The sequence below is a fragment of the Plecotus auritus genome, assembly GCF_963455305.1.
Source record: "Plecotus auritus genome assembly, chromosome: 1".
Lineage (NCBI taxonomy): Eukaryota > Metazoa > Chordata > Mammalia > Chiroptera > Vespertilionidae > Plecotus > Plecotus auritus.
In genome coordinates, this window is record NC_137770.1 from 30,220,967 (window position 1) to 30,238,748 (window position 17,782).

A 17,782-nucleotide genomic window follows, 5' to 3' on the forward strand; every position below is an offset into this window, starting at 1 on the left:
GGAGATGCCAAAATTGCCTCAACAGTAAGGCAGTCCAGGGGTTAACCTGCCCCAGATTCTGGGGAAGCAGTGAGTACATGTCTACAGATGCCCAACAATAATAATCCATAAACCTTGACTTGAGCACAGAAGCCAAATAGTCCAGAGCAGCTTGGACTTTCTTTTGTTTCTTAAATGATGTTTTGCATCTGAACAAGAGGTGGGGATAATGAGACTGCAGAAAAGAAGAACCGGGTTGTTAAAGGGCTGCCAGAGCTTTGGGATGGGCAGTTTCTTTATAAATCGCAAGTATTGTCCAGATGGTGTGTCTCGACAGATGTCGCCTCCCTCCGCCCCCTCATTTCACTCCCAGCCGCAGCTGTCATGTGGCCAGAGCCTGTGAACCGGGATCTCTCCTCCCCCGCCCTAATATTTGATGACAACAGTAACCTTGCACAGAGTGTTGGGCGCAGAGATGGCTGCTCAAGACCCACGGAGCAGCTTCCTAGGAGACAGCGTGTAGCTGGTAGTGTGTGTGGGTCATCAAGAAAAATCATAGCCCTGGCCCGGGTGGCTCAGTTGGTTAGAATGCCATCCTGTGTGTGGGAAGGTCGCAGGTTTCATTCCCATCAGGGCACAGACCTAGGTTGTGGGTTGGACCAATCAATGTTTCTCTCTCTCTCTCTCTCTCTCTCTCTCCCTCCCTCCCTCCCTCTCTCCCTCTCTCTCTCACTTTCTTTCTCCTCCTCTTTCTCCCTTCCTCTGTCTCTAAAATCAATTTTTTTAAAAAGAAAGGAAAAATAAAAATTATAAACAAATGAGAAAGCCAAAGGAGTGAGGGTAGGGGCTTATCTGTGAGCTGGAAACAGAAGTGAAGACAGGAGCCAAACCAGATGGCACTGATTTTCCTTCCCAACTCTGCCCTTTCATTTAGTTTCTTTAGGACTAACTGAGAAGCAGGGCCTCCAGACCTGTGGGCAGCCTTTAATGGGAGTCAGGGGCTTCCCTGCCTTCCTCGTACTGCACCCCCCTCCCAGCCTCCAGCCTTCACTCCACCTGTTTATTTATTTTTTTAATATATTTTATTTATTTTTTTACAGAGAGGAAGGGAGAGGGGCAGAGAGTTAGAAATATCTATGAAAGAGAAACATCGATCAGCTGCTTCCTGCACACCCCCTACTGGTATGTGCTCACAACCAAGGTACATGCCCTTGATTGGAATCGAACCTGGGACCCTTGAGTCTGCAGGCTGACGCTCCATCCACTGAGCCAAACCAGTTAGGGCCACTCCACCTGTTTAAACAGAGCCTTCTTCACTGGTTGGTGGTTCAATGATTTGGTTTCAAAACAGGGGACACGAAAAGCTCTCAACTCCCACGGAATGAGAAGGACATACATCAGAGGCATTGAAATCAGACCAGTCCAGGCATCAAGCAAATCCAATCTCAAGGCGCCTTGAGCCACCTATCCCCATTCTCCTGGGATTTTAAAATAGGACCAGGGCTCCCTCCATCTGGTTCCCCTTTACTCTTCTGATGGGGTCAATGCTGAGCTCCTGTTCTGACGTCAATACCACCTTTCGCTGCAGGGTGGGGCGGCGGACGTCTCCTTTGGGGTGCTTTCTATGGTCAGTGACTCTCCACACAGAGATGGCAAGGGATGCATGTCAGCTTTGGCTCTGGGGTAACTAATTCATGGCTGTGGCTACTCTATGGCATAGAGGGTTATTTTTATCTCCGAAGTTACAGGACCAGTTACATAACTTGCAGTCCCAGTGCAAAATGAAAATGCATGACTTCTCATTCAAAAATCATTAATAATTTCAAGACAGAGCATTAAACCAAGTACAGGACCCTTCTGAGCCCAGGGTCCAAATCGTTGTACCTGGTAGAAGAGGCTGTAGCCAAACATCAGAAGATGAAATTTCTGGAGTTTTAAACTTTGAGAGTAATTAGGACTTTCACAGTGGCAAAGCCAGACTCATATTAGCCAGAAGAAATTCAGACATCCTAATTGGTTGTTTTTCTTTATCTAATTCCCCTTCAGCTCCTTCCCTATACACGAGTACAAGGGTTGGGGAGTGTTTTTCTAGGACCATCAGACATGGGTGATAGGACACAGCCTTTCCCAAAGTGGGAGAGCCTGGTTTCTGCCCATTTCATTGAGACTCAGCCCTCTTGCAAAAATTGTTTAATGGTTAAAATTATAGAGTCAGACACACCTGCCCTTTGGGCCACCTTGGGCAAATTATATAATTTCCCTGAGCTTCTGTTTCCCCATCTATAAAGTGGGGTCAATAATGGTACCTACTTCACAGGTTGCTCTGAGGAGTAAATGAAATAAAACACAAAGAGGGAATGGCACAGTGTCTGGAACCCAATAATGTGCTCAATAAATAGCTTTTATGATTATCCTCTCTCTTTCTTTTTTTTGGAGGTTTGGTTTGCATTTACTGTGAAATGATTACCACAATAGGTTCGGCTAACATGTATCTTCTCATATAGATACAATAAAAAGAAAAGAAAGAAGAAAAAAGGGAAAATAATATTCTCCTTGTGATGAGAACGTTTAGGATCCCCTCTCTTAACTTTCCTATATGTTGTATAGCAGTGTTAGCTATAGTCATCATGTCGTACAATATATCCCTACGACTTATTTATCTCATAACTGGAAGTATGTATCTTATGGCCACATTCCTCTAACCCCCCTCCCCCCACCCTCTATACTTCCGGTCACCACAAATATAATCTCTTTGAGTTTGGGTGTGTTTCGTTTGTTTTTTGTTTTAGATTCCTCATAGTGACATCATATAGTATTTGTCTTACTCTGCCTGACTTATTTCACCTAGCATAATGTCCTCAAGGTCCACCCAGATTGTCACAAATGGTACGATTTCTTCCCTTTTTATGGCTGACAATATTGCACTGTGTATATACAGTATATACCACAATTCCTTTATCCATTCAACCATCAGTGGGCATTTAGGTTGCCTTCATGTCTTGGCCACTGAGAATAATGATGCCATAAATATGGGGGTGCAGGCATATTTTTGAGTTAGTGTTTTTGTTTCCTTTGGACAGTCCCCAAAGTGGAGTTGCTGGATCATACAGGGGCAGGCAAAAGTATGTCTACAGCTGTTCACATGGAAAAAGACATGCAGGTTATGATTATTACTAGAGGCCCGGTGCACGAATTCGTAGACAGGTGGAGTCCCTCTGGGTGGCCTGCAGGGATCGGGCCGAAATCCACAGTCCAACACCTTCTGAAGCTCCTACCTGCCGGTCCCACTCATCTCGGCCCCACTGCGCCTGCCATGGGCTCGTGCCCAATAGTCCCAATCGGGAGAAGCGCTCGCCACCATGAACCCTGCATCTGGCGCCCTCCCGATGGGAGTGGCCTGTGGGATAGGCGAAACCAGCTCTCCAACATCCCCCGAGGGGTCCCGGATTGCGAGAGGGCACAGGCCAGGCTGAGGGAGCCCACCAGTGCATGATTGGGGCCAGGAGGAACCGTGGGAGGGCTCCAGGGCATGTCCGGCCCATCTCGCTCAGTCCTGATCGGCTGGACCCCAGCAGCAAGCTAACCTATCAGTTGGAGCGTCTCCCTCCTGGTGGTCATAGCAACTGGTCAACCAGTCGACTGTCTGCCCCTGGTGGTCAGTGCACATCATAGCGAGTGGTTGAGCGGCCTTAGCATATCATTAGCATATTACACTTCGATTGTTGAATAGTTGACCAGTCATGGGACAACTGGACACTTAGCATATTAGGCTTTTGCTACACAGGATAATAAAAGAATAAAATCTGTGTTTCACTTACAACTATGAACCTACTCTTGCCCACCCCTGCATGTTCTCCTTTTAATATTCTTTTTTTTTTTTTAATATATTTTATTGATTTTTTACAGAGAGGAAGGAAGAGGGATAGAGAGTTAGAAACATCGATGAGAGAGAAACATCGATCAGCTGCCTCCTGCACACCTCCCACTGGGGATGTGCCCACAACCAAGTTACGTGCCCTTGACCGGAATCGAACCTGGGACCCTTCAGTCCGCAGGCCGACGCTCTATCCACTGAGCCAAACCGGTTTTGGCTTTTTTTTTTTTTTTTTTTAATGCTCCGGAGAATGGCAGTTTTACAGCTTATTTTATTTTTATTTTATTTTATTATTATTTTTTTTTTTTACATTTTATTGATATTTTACAGAGAGGAAGGGAGAGGGATAGAGAGCTAGAAACATCGATGAGAGAGAAACATCGATCAGCTGCCTCCTGCACACCCCCCACTGGGGATGTGCCTGCAACCACGGTACATGCCCTTGACCGGAATCAGACCTGGGACCCTTGAGTCCGCAGGCCGACGCTCTATCCACTGAGCCAAACCGGTTTCGGCACCTTTTAATATTCTTAGGACCCTCCATACTGTTTTCCATAGGAGCTGCACCAATTCACACTCCCACTACCTGTCCATCTCCACATCTTTGAAAGCATTTATCTCTTATCTTTTTTATGATGGCCGTTCTAAACGGTGTGAGGTGATATCTCATTGTGGTTTTAATTTGCGTTTCCCTAATGACTAGTGATGATGATCATCTTTTCAATGTTGGCCTCTTGTATACCTTCTTTGAAGAAATGTCTGTTCAGGTCATTTGCCCATTTTTTAATTGGGTTATTTTTATTTCTGCTATTGAGTGGTATGACTTCTTTATATATTGTGGATCTTATCAGATATACGGTTTGCAATTTTTTTCCCATTCCGAAGGTTGTCTTTTCGCTTTGTTGATGGTTTCCTTTGCTGTGCATGAACGGGCTCCCCACGCACACGCACACCGAGGAGGCCGTGCAGCCTGAGGCGGGCTCCCTGGGGAGGCAGCAGGGCTCTGAGGCTGTAGGCAGCCCCTGGGGAAGGGCTTGGTGGCACTGAGGGGGCATTGGGCCGTGTGCTCCGTGGCAGCATCTCCCAGCCTATGGGCCCTCACTCTATTGAGATCTGCCTCAAGGGGCCTCTTAATCTCTTTCTTTAAGTAGGTGGTTCTAAAAGTTGAGCTCGGTTGAAACAAAGGTAACCAACCATGAGCTGAATTATTTTTCTTACTTTCACTTTCAGAGAGAAAATGCCGGAAAGGATGCAGAGAGCCTGGCTAGAGGTCTCCACGTTCAACCCAAATCATAGACGCCAACAGTCAGTCAGTCCATTGGGGTGGGATCATTCACCCTCAAGCTCTGGGGGTCCCTGCTCCATCAAAGCTGAATAAAGGCAGTTCTCTTCCTAATTCTCAGACAAAATTAAGTCAAAATATAAAACTGTGGATTTTAGATTTCTTCCAGTGCAGTTTTTCTTAAGTCCTTGGTGCATGCCTCTCAATTGCTATACTAGAGTGTAGTGTAAAATGGCGACCACTTAAAACCAACATATACTGAGTATTTTAAAGTTTAAGATCACAAGGATTCATGACTTCCACATGCTTTGTTACCTGGACAAGATGAACATGAACTTTGGAATAGTCATCCTGCAGCAACATTAGCTAATGTGAATCCATGAGGGGTGAGCCAAGGGGATTAGTGGCCCTAGAGGGCGGCCCTGTTTGGTGGCTTATTTGAGGGTGGCCTCCCCTCCAACCCCACCTTCCGTGTGTTCCACTGGGGAGGAAATCTGAGCATGGAAATCTGCACTTAGGAAGCCCAGTCCTTTCTATCCCTCCACAAATGGGTGGGACTCTTGCTCAAAGACCAGGGACAGTTACACCACCATAATCTACTTGTCACAGTAGAGGTCATGCCTGAGACAAAGGTGGGGGTTGAATGCCCTGCTCTGAGGTGGTGGCATCTTTTCAAAATCACCAGCCTCATTCTTCTTCAAGGCGGCTAAAGGGTACAGCCCCCTTACTCTGGGGGCAAACTCAACCCCTACAGACCTACTTATACCCAGGCTGAGGTCCCTGGGCCCACTGAGCCCTAAGGAGAGCGGACGGTGTTTCTGAGCCTACTGAGCAGGGGCATCACAACTGTGCGTGTTTGGCGGTTGGTTTGGGGGTATGGATGGTGCTGTGCATTCGGTCCCCGGAGCCGAGGCTACTGGGTGGGGAGGCAGGCAGACTGCTGTTCTCAACTTTCAGGCTTCAGTGAGAGCTGCGGTTTGTACAAAGAAACCCAAAGGAGGCTCTGGCAAAAGAGAAGGAAGCACTAATAAAAAGCAGCAGCATCTAACGGGTGCCAAGGCCGATGCTCTTGGGAAGTGTCTTCAAGGAAAGGCTGGCCTGGGGCCAGAGCTCCAGCTTTTGGCGTCGGCTGCGAAGGCCTCGGTCCACTGGACGGGCCGAGTTCCCGCTCCACAGTGACCAGAGAAATTCACCAGACCGCCCCATCCCAGACTTGCACCCAGACCTCCATAGCTATATATAAATTAGAAACAAGTGATAAAGGAGTTTGCACACCTTTTCCAATTAAAGTTGATTATGGATTCTCCCCCCGCCCCAGCCTCACACTGTTTCCCAAGAGGCTCTTTTCTTCCCCAGGTTTTCAAGGCAAAAATAAACGAGTGAGGGTAACTCCTGCGGCACCTCACAGACCTAGGCAAGAACCAAGGCAGTTTGCAAGTGTGTGGTACTACCATTGATTTATTCAACATTTACTAAATGTCTACAATATTCCAGATCCTAAGAAGAGAAGGCAGGTGATATTGTGGGCCCTGCCTCAAGGTGCTGCCAGTCTGGTGGGGGTTGCAAACAAGCCAACTGGTCTTTTATAGGACCCCCTGATATGTGCTCCAGTGAGGACATGGATAAAAGCTCACAGGGCAGTGCTGGTCCTAGGAGCGTCAGAGAGGGCTTCCTAGGGAAAATGATATCTAAGCTGAGGGCGGAAGGCTGGAGGAGGCTTGTTTTTCTTTTGCATGATAGTCCATAGGTAGGTGGGTGGTCCAGGCTCGGTAGATGGTCCCACGGCACAAGGCTGTCCAGGGTCCCAGCTTCCTTCTCTCTTGCCTTGTCTTCTAGGGTGTTTTCCTTATTTGCATGATCAAAGCTAACCCACCAGCACCACTTCTACATTCCAGGAGGAAAGAGGACAGAGGAGGCCAACAATTTCCTCTTGTAGAAAGAAGTTGCATATATCACTTTTGCTTCCCTCTCACCAGCCAGAACTTAGTCCAATGACCACTTCTGGCTGCCAGTGTGGCTGGAGACTATAGCCTCTGGCTAAGTAGCCATGTGTCAAGCTAAAACTAAAAGGGGATAATGGACACTGTGAGCAATTAGAAATCTCTGTCTCAGCAAGGAAAGAATGGTCTATGGAATAGCAAATACCACAGTCAAGGGCAAAATCCAAAGAGAGTGCAATGGATTTGGGGAAGGATATGCTATGCACTATCTGTACTAGTACCTTATCTACATTATTTCCTTTAAACCTCATCCTATATAATAAAGAGCTAATATGCTAACTAGACTGAACAGCCCTCCGACTTTTCGAATGTTCTTCCGGACGACCTTCCGGATGAAGCCAGGGCTGCAAGGGCCGAGTCCCTTGCACAAATTTCGTGCATCGGGCCTCTAGTAATCCAATAAATAAGGAGTGTTACCATTTTCATCTTATAGAAGAGAAAAGTGAAGATCAGAGAGGTTAGGTGATTTTTCCAAGGTCACATAGCTGTAATGGTAGAGCTAAGATATTAATCTAAGTCCACTCAGCTCCAGACCTGTTGGTCTCTCCACAAGGCTGCACTTCCTCTCTGCAAAGCCACCTAGAGGGTAGGAGAGGCTATGGGAGACTCCAGGAGTCACTGGCAGAACAGTGCCAACAGTGGGGCATGCAGGGAGTAAATGAAGACTAGGAGGCAGGGAGGGGATTGATAAGAGCTGGCAAGTAAATCCAAGAAGCAACTTCTGATATAGCCAACCATTTTTGAGTCTAATAGAATCAAAGTTCAGATTTTGCTTTGACACCAAATTATTCTTAGTACAGGTAGTTGCATTCTAGAATTTCAAGATGCTCAGATGTGAGGATGATCTTGATTCCCAAGCTGATCAACAGGATGACTTTGATGGATCATCCATAGACATCTCCAATCCCACCCAAAGATGGAGCCCCTCCCACAGCATGCCTGAGGGCTGCTCAGCCTTGCCAACACCTCCAGCTAGAGTCTCTGTCAGAAAACTCTGGCTCCCCCTGGTTCCCTTCTAAACGGTCCAGCTAAGAGGAAGATGGATTCCACACAGGTGTAGGGGTTGAGTGAGGCCCTATCTGCTGGTGTGTTTAATTCATCAATCCACAGATTAAAGAATTCAGGAAGACCAGGGTTCAATCCATGCAAGGTCAAGGTTGTGTGAGTCCCTGCACAGATAATTTCTCTTCACTGACCTTGGCCCAGGGCCTCATGAAATCGAGACCTTGGACTGTCTGATTCTTTCTTTTTATATGTTTATTGATTTCAGAGAGGAAGGGAGAAGGAGAGAGAGAGAGAAAAAAAAAAAACCATCAACGATGAGAGAGAATCATTGTTCGGCTGCCTCCAGCACACCCCCCACCCCCTGGGGAATGAGTCTGCCACCTGGGCATGTGCCCTGACTGGGAATCCACCGCAATCTCCTGGTTCATAGGTAGACGCTCAACCACTGAGCCACGCCAGCTGGGCTGGACTGTCTGATTTCTGAAGGCATTTCTGAACTCTGTGAATGTTAGGTGTGTTCATTAATCTTTCATCTCAGAGCCTCACAACCACAACCTTGAAGAAAAATCACTCTGCAATTTGCAATGGATTTGGCCTATGAATAATTCAGCATGGCTCACAACTCAGGGGAAGTATTCGGTTTCTGATGCTTCTTATCCTACAGGAGACAGTAGATAGCTTGCCACAGGGATGCATCTGCTTAGATTTGAGTGAATGGATGGGAGGAGAGAGGGAAGGAAGGAAAAATAAAAGGGAAGAGGACAGAGAAGGATGGAGAGGAGGGGGAAGGAAAGTTAGATATAGAATAATTTCCTGCCTCGAGCAGTCTTAGAAGCTCCCAGGGACTTTAGCTCATGCTGGGTAACGAGCTATGGTCAGATTGTGGGAGCTGCCTCGGGTGACAGGCCACCCTGTCTCCCAGGACAGCTGCAGGAGAGTTGATAATTGAGTGTGCAGCTCAGGTAGGAACTTGGAATCAGCAAAGCACCTCACAGAATGTTGAAGGCTGCAGGACCATCCCCCCCCCCCCCCACACTAAATGTGGGGTTGGCACTGTGCCAAGACTAGAAGAAACTGGGACCTGGGTCCAGAGGCTGAGTTCCAGCCCCAGTTCTACCCTTCATGGCAGTGGGACCTTGGGCAGGTCACTTGTGTGTGGTGTGAGCAGGGTAAGGACAGGATGGCAGTATCTGGCTAGAGACCCTGTATCCTCCAACCCTATCCCATCACAGGGCAGAAAAATGCAAACCCTTTATTACTGAAGCTTGTTTGCCCTGGTGGACCAAGCTGCCCTTTGTGAGAAAAGGTAGGCTGAGGCCTCAATGAAGGAGCCTACCAGTATTTTTCTTTTCTCTTGAATTCACAAAACTACTTACCACTCCCATAGTGAGGAAAGGTGAGTCCCAGCAAAAAACACGTCAAGGAAAAGTGAGCAAGAATTTCTGTCCAGGATCCAGGCAGAGCAGCCCCAAGCCACACACCACACACTCACTCTGGGAGGGAAGTCCTGGGCATGGAGAAGGGCCCACAGAGGCACCCCTCCCCATCGCGTAGGCCTAGAGTATTCATCTCTCCTGGCGTCTGTGTTGTTTTTTTTTCATCATTAATATATGTCTTTTAAATATATTTTTACTGATTTCAGAGAGGAAGAGAGAGGGAGAGAGGGATAAAGACATCAATGATGAAAGAGAATCATTGATTGGCTGCCTCCTGCACGCCCCCTACTGGGGATCGAGCCCACAACCCGGGCATGTGCCCTTGACTGGAATCGAACCTGGGACCCTTCAGTCCGCAGGCCAACACTCTATCCACTGAGCCAAACTGGCTAAGGCTGTTTTTTCATCTTTAAAATGGAAACTGTAAAAGCACCAGCTTCTGTTTCTTCATGGGGGTGACTGGTCAGTGGGGGAGGGTAAGCGGAGGCGATGGAGGTGAAAGTGTGCTATCAACAGCAAGGAGCCTCACAACATTGGTTATTGTCAGTCCCTGTTTCAGAAAGCCCTCTCTGGCCTGGAGATGGGGAGTGAGCATACGGAGGCTGCAGCAGGCCCCCTGGAGGGCACACAGGGTATGGAATACAGTCCTACCTGCAAGCTGCTAAATGCTTGTTGGGAACAAAACACATTCCTGCAACACCCTGAGCAACAGCACGTGGTGGTGGCCAACCCGGAACAGGCTCAGTGCCGCAGATAGATGGTTGTATGCAGTGAGCATGCTTGTTTTAGAAGAGTCCCAACGCCTCCTCCAATCCGGCACCCGGCATCCTCCACACCTTAGTGGAGTCACCACAACTCCCAGCCCGGTCCTTGACTCCCACGGTTCCAGATACCCTTTCAGAGACGGATCCACCTTGGGAAAGAGGTGCATGTCAGTCAGCCCCAGTCCAGACGCCAGTGCATTCTTTGCAGTGGAAAAGCACACTCATTTGCATAAAGCACACATCCTTCTGAGATGGCGTGAATCCACTCGAGGGACAAGAAGGTTTCTTTGTAAAAAGAATGAAACCAGAGGGTACTAGTCAACTTCATGGGGCATCCCCTATTGCTCCATCACAATTGCATGGTGATTGTCTCCCACGCCCTTCTCATCCAGTCTCCTTCTCTCTGGGTGTCAGGGAACCCCGAGTCCTCATTTGGGTGGAACAGTCACTCTCCTGACAATCCTGTGCCTCTCCTTTTTCTGTCCTCCATGACCCATTCTGCAAGAAACACACGGCAAGGCAGATCGCAGTTCACCTGGTGGTGTTCCCACACTGGACATCGAGTCTCCTTATTAAGGTTTACTGTGAGCTGCCCTAACCGGTTTGGCTCAGTGGATAGAGTGTTGGCCTATGGACTAAAGGGTCTCAGGTTTGATTCCGGTCAAGGGCATGTACCTTGGTTGTGGACACATCCCCAATGGGGCTTGTGCAGGAGGCAGCTGATTGATGTTTCTCTCTCATCAATGTTTCTAACTCTCTATCCCTTTCCCTTCCTCTCTGTAAAAAAATCAATAAAATATATTTTTTTTAAAAAAGATTTACTTGAGCCAAATCTCCAAGAACTGTCCCACCCTGTCCCCAGGCTTCCAGCCCTAGGGAGCAGCAGTTCATATATAGATATAGATATAGATATATAGATATATAGATATATAGATATATAGATATATAGATATATAGATATATAGATATATAGATATATAGATATATAGATATATAGATATATAGATATATAGATATAGATATAGATATAGATATAGATATAGATATAGATATAGATATAGATAATTAGTAATTTCATTGAGGAAGGGAGAGGGTGAGAGAGATAGAAACATCAATGATGAGAGAGGATCACTAATCGGCTGCAGGCCCTCACTGGGGATCAAGCCCACAACCTGGGCATGTGCCCTGACCTGAATCAAACTGTGACCTCCTGGTTCATAGGTTGACACTCAACCACTGACCCACGCCAGCTGGGCATGGGAGCAGCAGTTCTTTCTGTGACTGGCCGAGCTGTGGTCACTGTCCCAAGGGCCAACTCTGTCCTTCAGGGGAGGTGCCATCCGCCCAAACAAAGGGACCCACCAGCAAACAGTTTCTTAGGCTCTGACTCTCAACATTTTAACTCATAGCCCACCCACAGAGTCAACCAAGCTTTACTATGGCCTGTGGTTTGATGGGAAAAAAAAAAAGCTAGATTCTTCTTATTATTTTCATTTTAAATTATATTAGAATATTGGATGTATTTTCAAACTCAGTTCTACCCAGTCCACATGCTGAAACCCTACTTCCTCCCAAAAGAATGTTCCCTTCCATCCCCACTTTGTCGTGAATCACTGTTTGAGGGTCATCTCTTCAAACGGACCTTCTCACTTGCACTACAGTGAATCAATTTCCTCAAGCACTGGGAGTGCCCGTCTCGGTGCTAATATTGCCCACCTTTTTATGGGTGCAGGAGGGTAGGGAGAGGCACAAAATTCAATAGTGACAGTTATTTCTTTTTTCTTATTCTGTTTTCAAATTCTGAGGGTGGATCTGGGGTGGGGGTGGCACCTCACTGAATATAGGAGGAGCTATTCTGCTACAGAAGGAAAGATAAGGACCCACCGCAGGGAGCTGAGGGGTTCCTGGGGAAGCAGGCCTGGTGTGCCCTGGCTGGACCACCAGGTGCCTCCACGGGAGAGATAAGGGAAGCAAGGAAGGCAGCCTCTCCCGAGCTCCACCTTTACCGTCTGCACAGAGCCCTGGCCCCTTCGCTGCATTTCCCCGCACAAGGCGATGAGAGCCTGGAGTCTCAAACTAACGTGTCCCTCTCCTGTGGCGTTGGGAGGACTGGTGGGGCATTTGGGGGAGTTTTCTCATTATTAATTATCCCGTGGCCTCCCAAGGTTTTGGCCCCCATCAACCCAGCTGCGGAGGCAGAGCGAGCGCCAGCCCTCCCTGCCATCTCAGGGAGGGAAACCCAAACCCAAACCCACACACCCTCCCCTCAGAGTGAGACAGACCCAACTAGCTGGGCTTTGTCACTCTTTGGCTCTTAGCCAGAGAGGACTCGCCTACAGCAGATATCATTCAAAACAGTCCAGCTTCACTCTTTTCCTTAGACCTGCCCATCAGGCTGTTGCCATGACAACCACTGCTGACCCAGCCTTCAGGAAGCTGCTGGAGCCCAGGGAAAATGTGGTCCTGTGGGTGTTGCTGCTCCTCCGCATTGCTCACCCCTGAGAAGCAGCGAGGGAGCCACAGCCCACTGGGAGGGGGTTGCATGTGCATGCATTCTCTCTCTCTCTCTCTCTCTCTCTCTCTCTCTCTCTCTCTCTCTCTCTCTCTCTCTCCTGCCTCCATCCTCTGCACATATTCTTCCCACCTTCCTCTATATTCGTAGATTGCCTGGGCAATTATAGATCTGCATTCTCCCCGCCCACAGCAGTGATTCAACCAAGTGGTGGGCATATGACCTGAGCTGCAGGACCAATTTATTCCCTGTGATGAATACAGGGAATGTCAAGAAAGAACTCTCTCCTTGGCCCGCATGCTCAGTGGTTAGAGCGTTGGCCCGTGCACCAAAGGGCCTTGGGTTGGATTCCCTGTCAAGGACGCATACCTGGGTTGCAGGTTCCATCCCCGGCCCAGGTCAGGGTGCATGTGGGAAGTGACCAATCGATGTGTCTCTCTCACATCAATGTTTCTCTCTCTTCTGTCTGTCTCCTCCTCCCTCCTCTCCCTCCACTATCTCTGAAAAGCAATGGAAAAATATCCTTGGGTGAGGATTAACAAAAAAAAAAAAAAAAGAAAGAAAGGAGCTCTCTCCCTTCCGGGGCGCCAAGCTGGGGCTGCCCGGGGTCGTATCCTCTGCAGTGGGAGATAGCAAGGGGAACACACAAGGAGAAGCGAAGAGAAGCAGAGAGGGAGCCACAGCCCACAGCAGAGTGCCCAGTTCTAGGCCCCGAGGTCCTGGTTCCTGTGGTTATAACACTTGGATTCAGAGTCCTTCTCAGCCTCGTAAGCCTTGTGTTCTGCCATCACAACTGGAAGTGTCCAGATGGGTCCTTCTTTCCAAGCGAATTCATCGCAGTTACCACCCATCCACCTCTTTGGCTGAAGAAATGCCTTCCCCTCTCTGTGCCATACTTTGCACAGCTCTCAGATGGGGAGGATGCATCTTGTTCCCAATCTCTCTTCACTCTAGTAACTTGTTAAAGGAGCCAGAGGAGACAGGAAGGCTTAAAAGACCTAGAACTCGGGAATATGTCACAGGATTCAGGGAATGGCAGCAATGGTTCATGTGAAGAGAGGAGGAGGGACAGAAAGGAACCAACCCACAAAGCTGGCCTGAGGAGGGGAGACAACGCTGTGTGCCGTGTCATTTGGCATGCGGGCTCCTCCTGGCACTGCCAGCCACTGCCAGCCACTGCTAACAGAAAATGCATTCTGCGATCACACAGGGTGAGAGGGCAGCCGCAGCCCCTAGCTTTCCTCCCTTTCCCGAGATTTTCCCACTAATAATAGACCTCAGCCTCGACTTATAGGCTTTGCCCTGAACACCAAATGGAGCAAGCTGCAGTGCGTGAGTGTATGTGTGTGTGTGTGTGTGTGTGTGTGTGTGTGTGTGTGTGTGTGTGTGATAGAGAGAGAAGGGGGGGAGGAGGGGGAGAGAGAGAGAGAGAGAGGGAGAGAGGGAGAGAGAGCATCCCCAGAGACAGTGGAATGGCTCCGGACTGCTGGGACTCTCCCCCACCTCCAGTGTTGCTTACACTGTGTCTCAGACTGCTGCAGCCCATCAGCTCCAATATTTACCTTTTTTTCCTGGGCACTCAGACTACATTTCCCAGACTCCCCTGCAGGGGAATGTGGCCATGTGACTGAGTTTCAGCCAATTAAATGAGAACAGAGGTGCTCTGGTCCATTTCCAGGCACAATGAAGAGGAGAAAGAAACCCTCACGGGTGGCTGAAGACTTTGACCCCAGGGCGAAGCCTCGGTTGGTAACAGAAAAGTAGCTGTCAGGTAGGTCCCCGAATGACATGTAAAGGACCTTCTCCACAGCCAGCCTGCACAACCAGGGTTTTCACTCTTGTTCACTGTCTTAGCCCTGGACCAGAACAGTGCTTGGCATATACTACATATCATCCAACTGAAGACATCATTGAATAGAAGGCACACCATTATTTTATGTAGCACTAAGACACCAAAAATGCTGCCAATTAAACTATGACACTATGCTTTCCCTCAGAATTTTCATTTTGCAGTTATTGAAGGAGCCCTTTTAGACTTGCTTAGTCCAGGTTTTCATCACAAATCACTCTTGTGCATAATACAATGGGAAACGGAAGTGAAATAACTGAGTATTTCTAGAAGTTCTCATTCCAAATCCGAGTCCTGTCTCTTCTCACACGCTGCTGTCCTCAGGCATCAGTGATGTAGCATTTCTCAAAAGAATCCATAAAAGAAGTAAGTGTCCTATGTCCTGGGCTCTGAAGCCAGCTTTACAACTTTGAGGGTCTGGCTGTACCACAAGTGCTGCCAAACATATCGGATTCATCACCTTCCCCACAACCATTAAGTCTGATTTATTGTGCACATGCTCTGTGAGTATTGGGGGATTTATTGTTTTATTTTGGCTAAACTATTTTTTTAAATATTTTTATTGAATTTAAAGAGAGGAAGGGAGAGGGAGAGATAGAAACATCAATGATGAAAGAGAATCACTGATTGACTGCCTCCTGCAAGCCCCTACTGGCGATGGAGCCCACAACATGGGCATGTGCCCTTGACCAGAATCGAACCTGGGACCCTTCAATCTGCAGGCTGACGCTCTACCCACTGAGCCAAACCAGCTAGGGCTTTGCTAAACTATTGACATGCATTCTGCATGTTTTGATGCTGGAACTTTTGATGTCTGCAAAGGCAATGACAGTCTCACCAAGAAAGTCGTGTGGCCAGCAGCAATCACAAGACGCCATCAATTAAAGATACATCTCAATTTCAGGCATTTTGAGTTATGGGAAGGAGATGTGTCAAATAATTTTTTAAAATATGATTGTAGGTTCCCCATAAATATTTGTTGAATGAATGAATAGATGAAGTCTAGTGATTGAAAAATGCTTTGGCCTTCTTTAAAAAAGGCCTTAAAACCTGGGGAACACACAATTCTGAAAAAGCTAAGGTGACTATTAATTAGGCAGCTCTTGTTTGGAAATAACAAAAAACGAATCAAAGTGGCCTAAACAATAAGGAAAGATAAATTAGTTCACATACCAAGAAGTCCTGAGATAGGGCAGATCGAGTGTTGGTTGACTAACTGACAAGTCAGTAAGGAAGGACCAACACACCTCGCCGTCTTTCTGCTCGGTTACCTTGGCACTCCGGTTTGGTCCTCAGACCAGCTGCCCTCATGGTTTCAAGTTGCCTTAGTTCTAGGTGTCCTATCGGGACATGAAATGTCCAGTGGAAGTAAAGGGATTGTATCTTCCCTATGACTTTTTAAACGTGAGAAAACCTGTCCCAAGAACCCCCAGCAGACTTCTCGTCTCATTGGCTAGCCTGGGTCCCATGCCCACACCTAAAGCAAGGTCCAGCAGAGAGGAGCAACCCAGAATTGGCGAAGAGCCGTGAGAGCATCTCTCCCCTCACTGTCGTTTTACAAAGGGGAGGTTAGGTAGCTCGCTCCTCTCCTCTCGGTTTAATCACTGGCACTCCAGGACCACCCAGGACTCTAGATTCCCAGCCTAGGACATTCCCACTGGCTGCTCTCTCCCCACTCCCCCAGAGGATTCCTGTTCCAGAGGACACTGGACTGGGAACACCCGCTGCCAGGCAGGGCAAAGGAATATGAAGGTCAAGAGCCTGCAGCCTGAAAGTGGTTGGAGGCAGCAAGAAAACACCTGGTTGTTTTGCAAAGTCCTTAGGACGGGAGGCTCTGATCCTCAGGCCCGGCTACGTTGGACTAACCAGACCTCCAGACAGGAAAAATTATCCGGAAACTGTCAGTTAGCAAGCAGCTGAGTCAATCCCTTAAGAACTCACAATAAAAAAGACCTCGGTGGAGATTCTATAACATAGAGGAGCTCAATATTCTTGTGGAAGAAAGGAAGGGAGCAAGGGAGGGAGGGAGGGAGGGATGAAAGGGAGGAAGAAAGAAAGGAAAGAGGGAAGGAGGAAACGAATGTAAAAGGTTCGTAAGGTGATTTACATATTAATATATAATTATTTGGATACTTGTATATGCTAGAAAGAACATTGGTCCTTTTTGGTGTTTCTAATAATTGTGTTTATTTTGTTCATTAGATTCCACATATAAGTGAAATCATGACGGAAATTTTAACTTGGGAGTTTCTTCAGTTTGATTTCTTTTTATCCCTTGAAGAACTTTGGATCCCTCCTCTTTCTGGTCCTTATGGAGATATAATGATGAGTTTCAGAGTTTTACTTTAGCTTTGTTCTGGCAGCCCCCTAATTCCCTATTTCTGGAAATTTCTCCTGGGCTCCATGCTGTGTAGCCCCAGGCAAGATAAACCAGATGTGCACATCTCTCACCGTACCTGAGATGCCTGATCCTGGTAAAAGGTGACAGTATTTATCCTCTTCAGCCCATGCCAGTAAGACAGGGAGGCGAATAAAGGGAAAGGGAGGGGACGGGAGGGGAGGGAGAGGGGAAGGGAGGGATAGAGAAAGAGGGAGGAGGAGGGGGAGGAGGAGGAGGAGGAGGAGGAGGAGGAAGAGGAGGAGGAGGAGGAGGAGGAGGAGGAGGAGGAGGAGGAGGAGGAGGAGGAGGAGGAGGAGGAGGAGGAGGAGGAGGAGGAGGGAGAGGAGAAAAGAGCACATTAATCTTGAACTCAAAGACCTGAACCTCCACTTAGAAGCTGTGTGACATTAGGCAAACCCCTTAACCTCTGTGGGTTTCATTTATCTATAAATCAAGGAGAGAGATGTTGTGAGAACAAAAAAGATAGCCCTAACCGGTTTGGCTCAGTGGATAGATAGTCAGCCTGCGGACTGAAGGGTCCCAGGTTCGATTCCGGTCAAGGGCATGTACCTTAGTTGCGGGCACATCCCCAGTGGGGGGTGTGCAGGAGGCAGCTGATCGATGTTTCTCTCTCATCAATGTTTCTAACTCTCTATCCCTCTCCCTTCCTCTCTGTAAAAAATCAATAAAATATATATTTT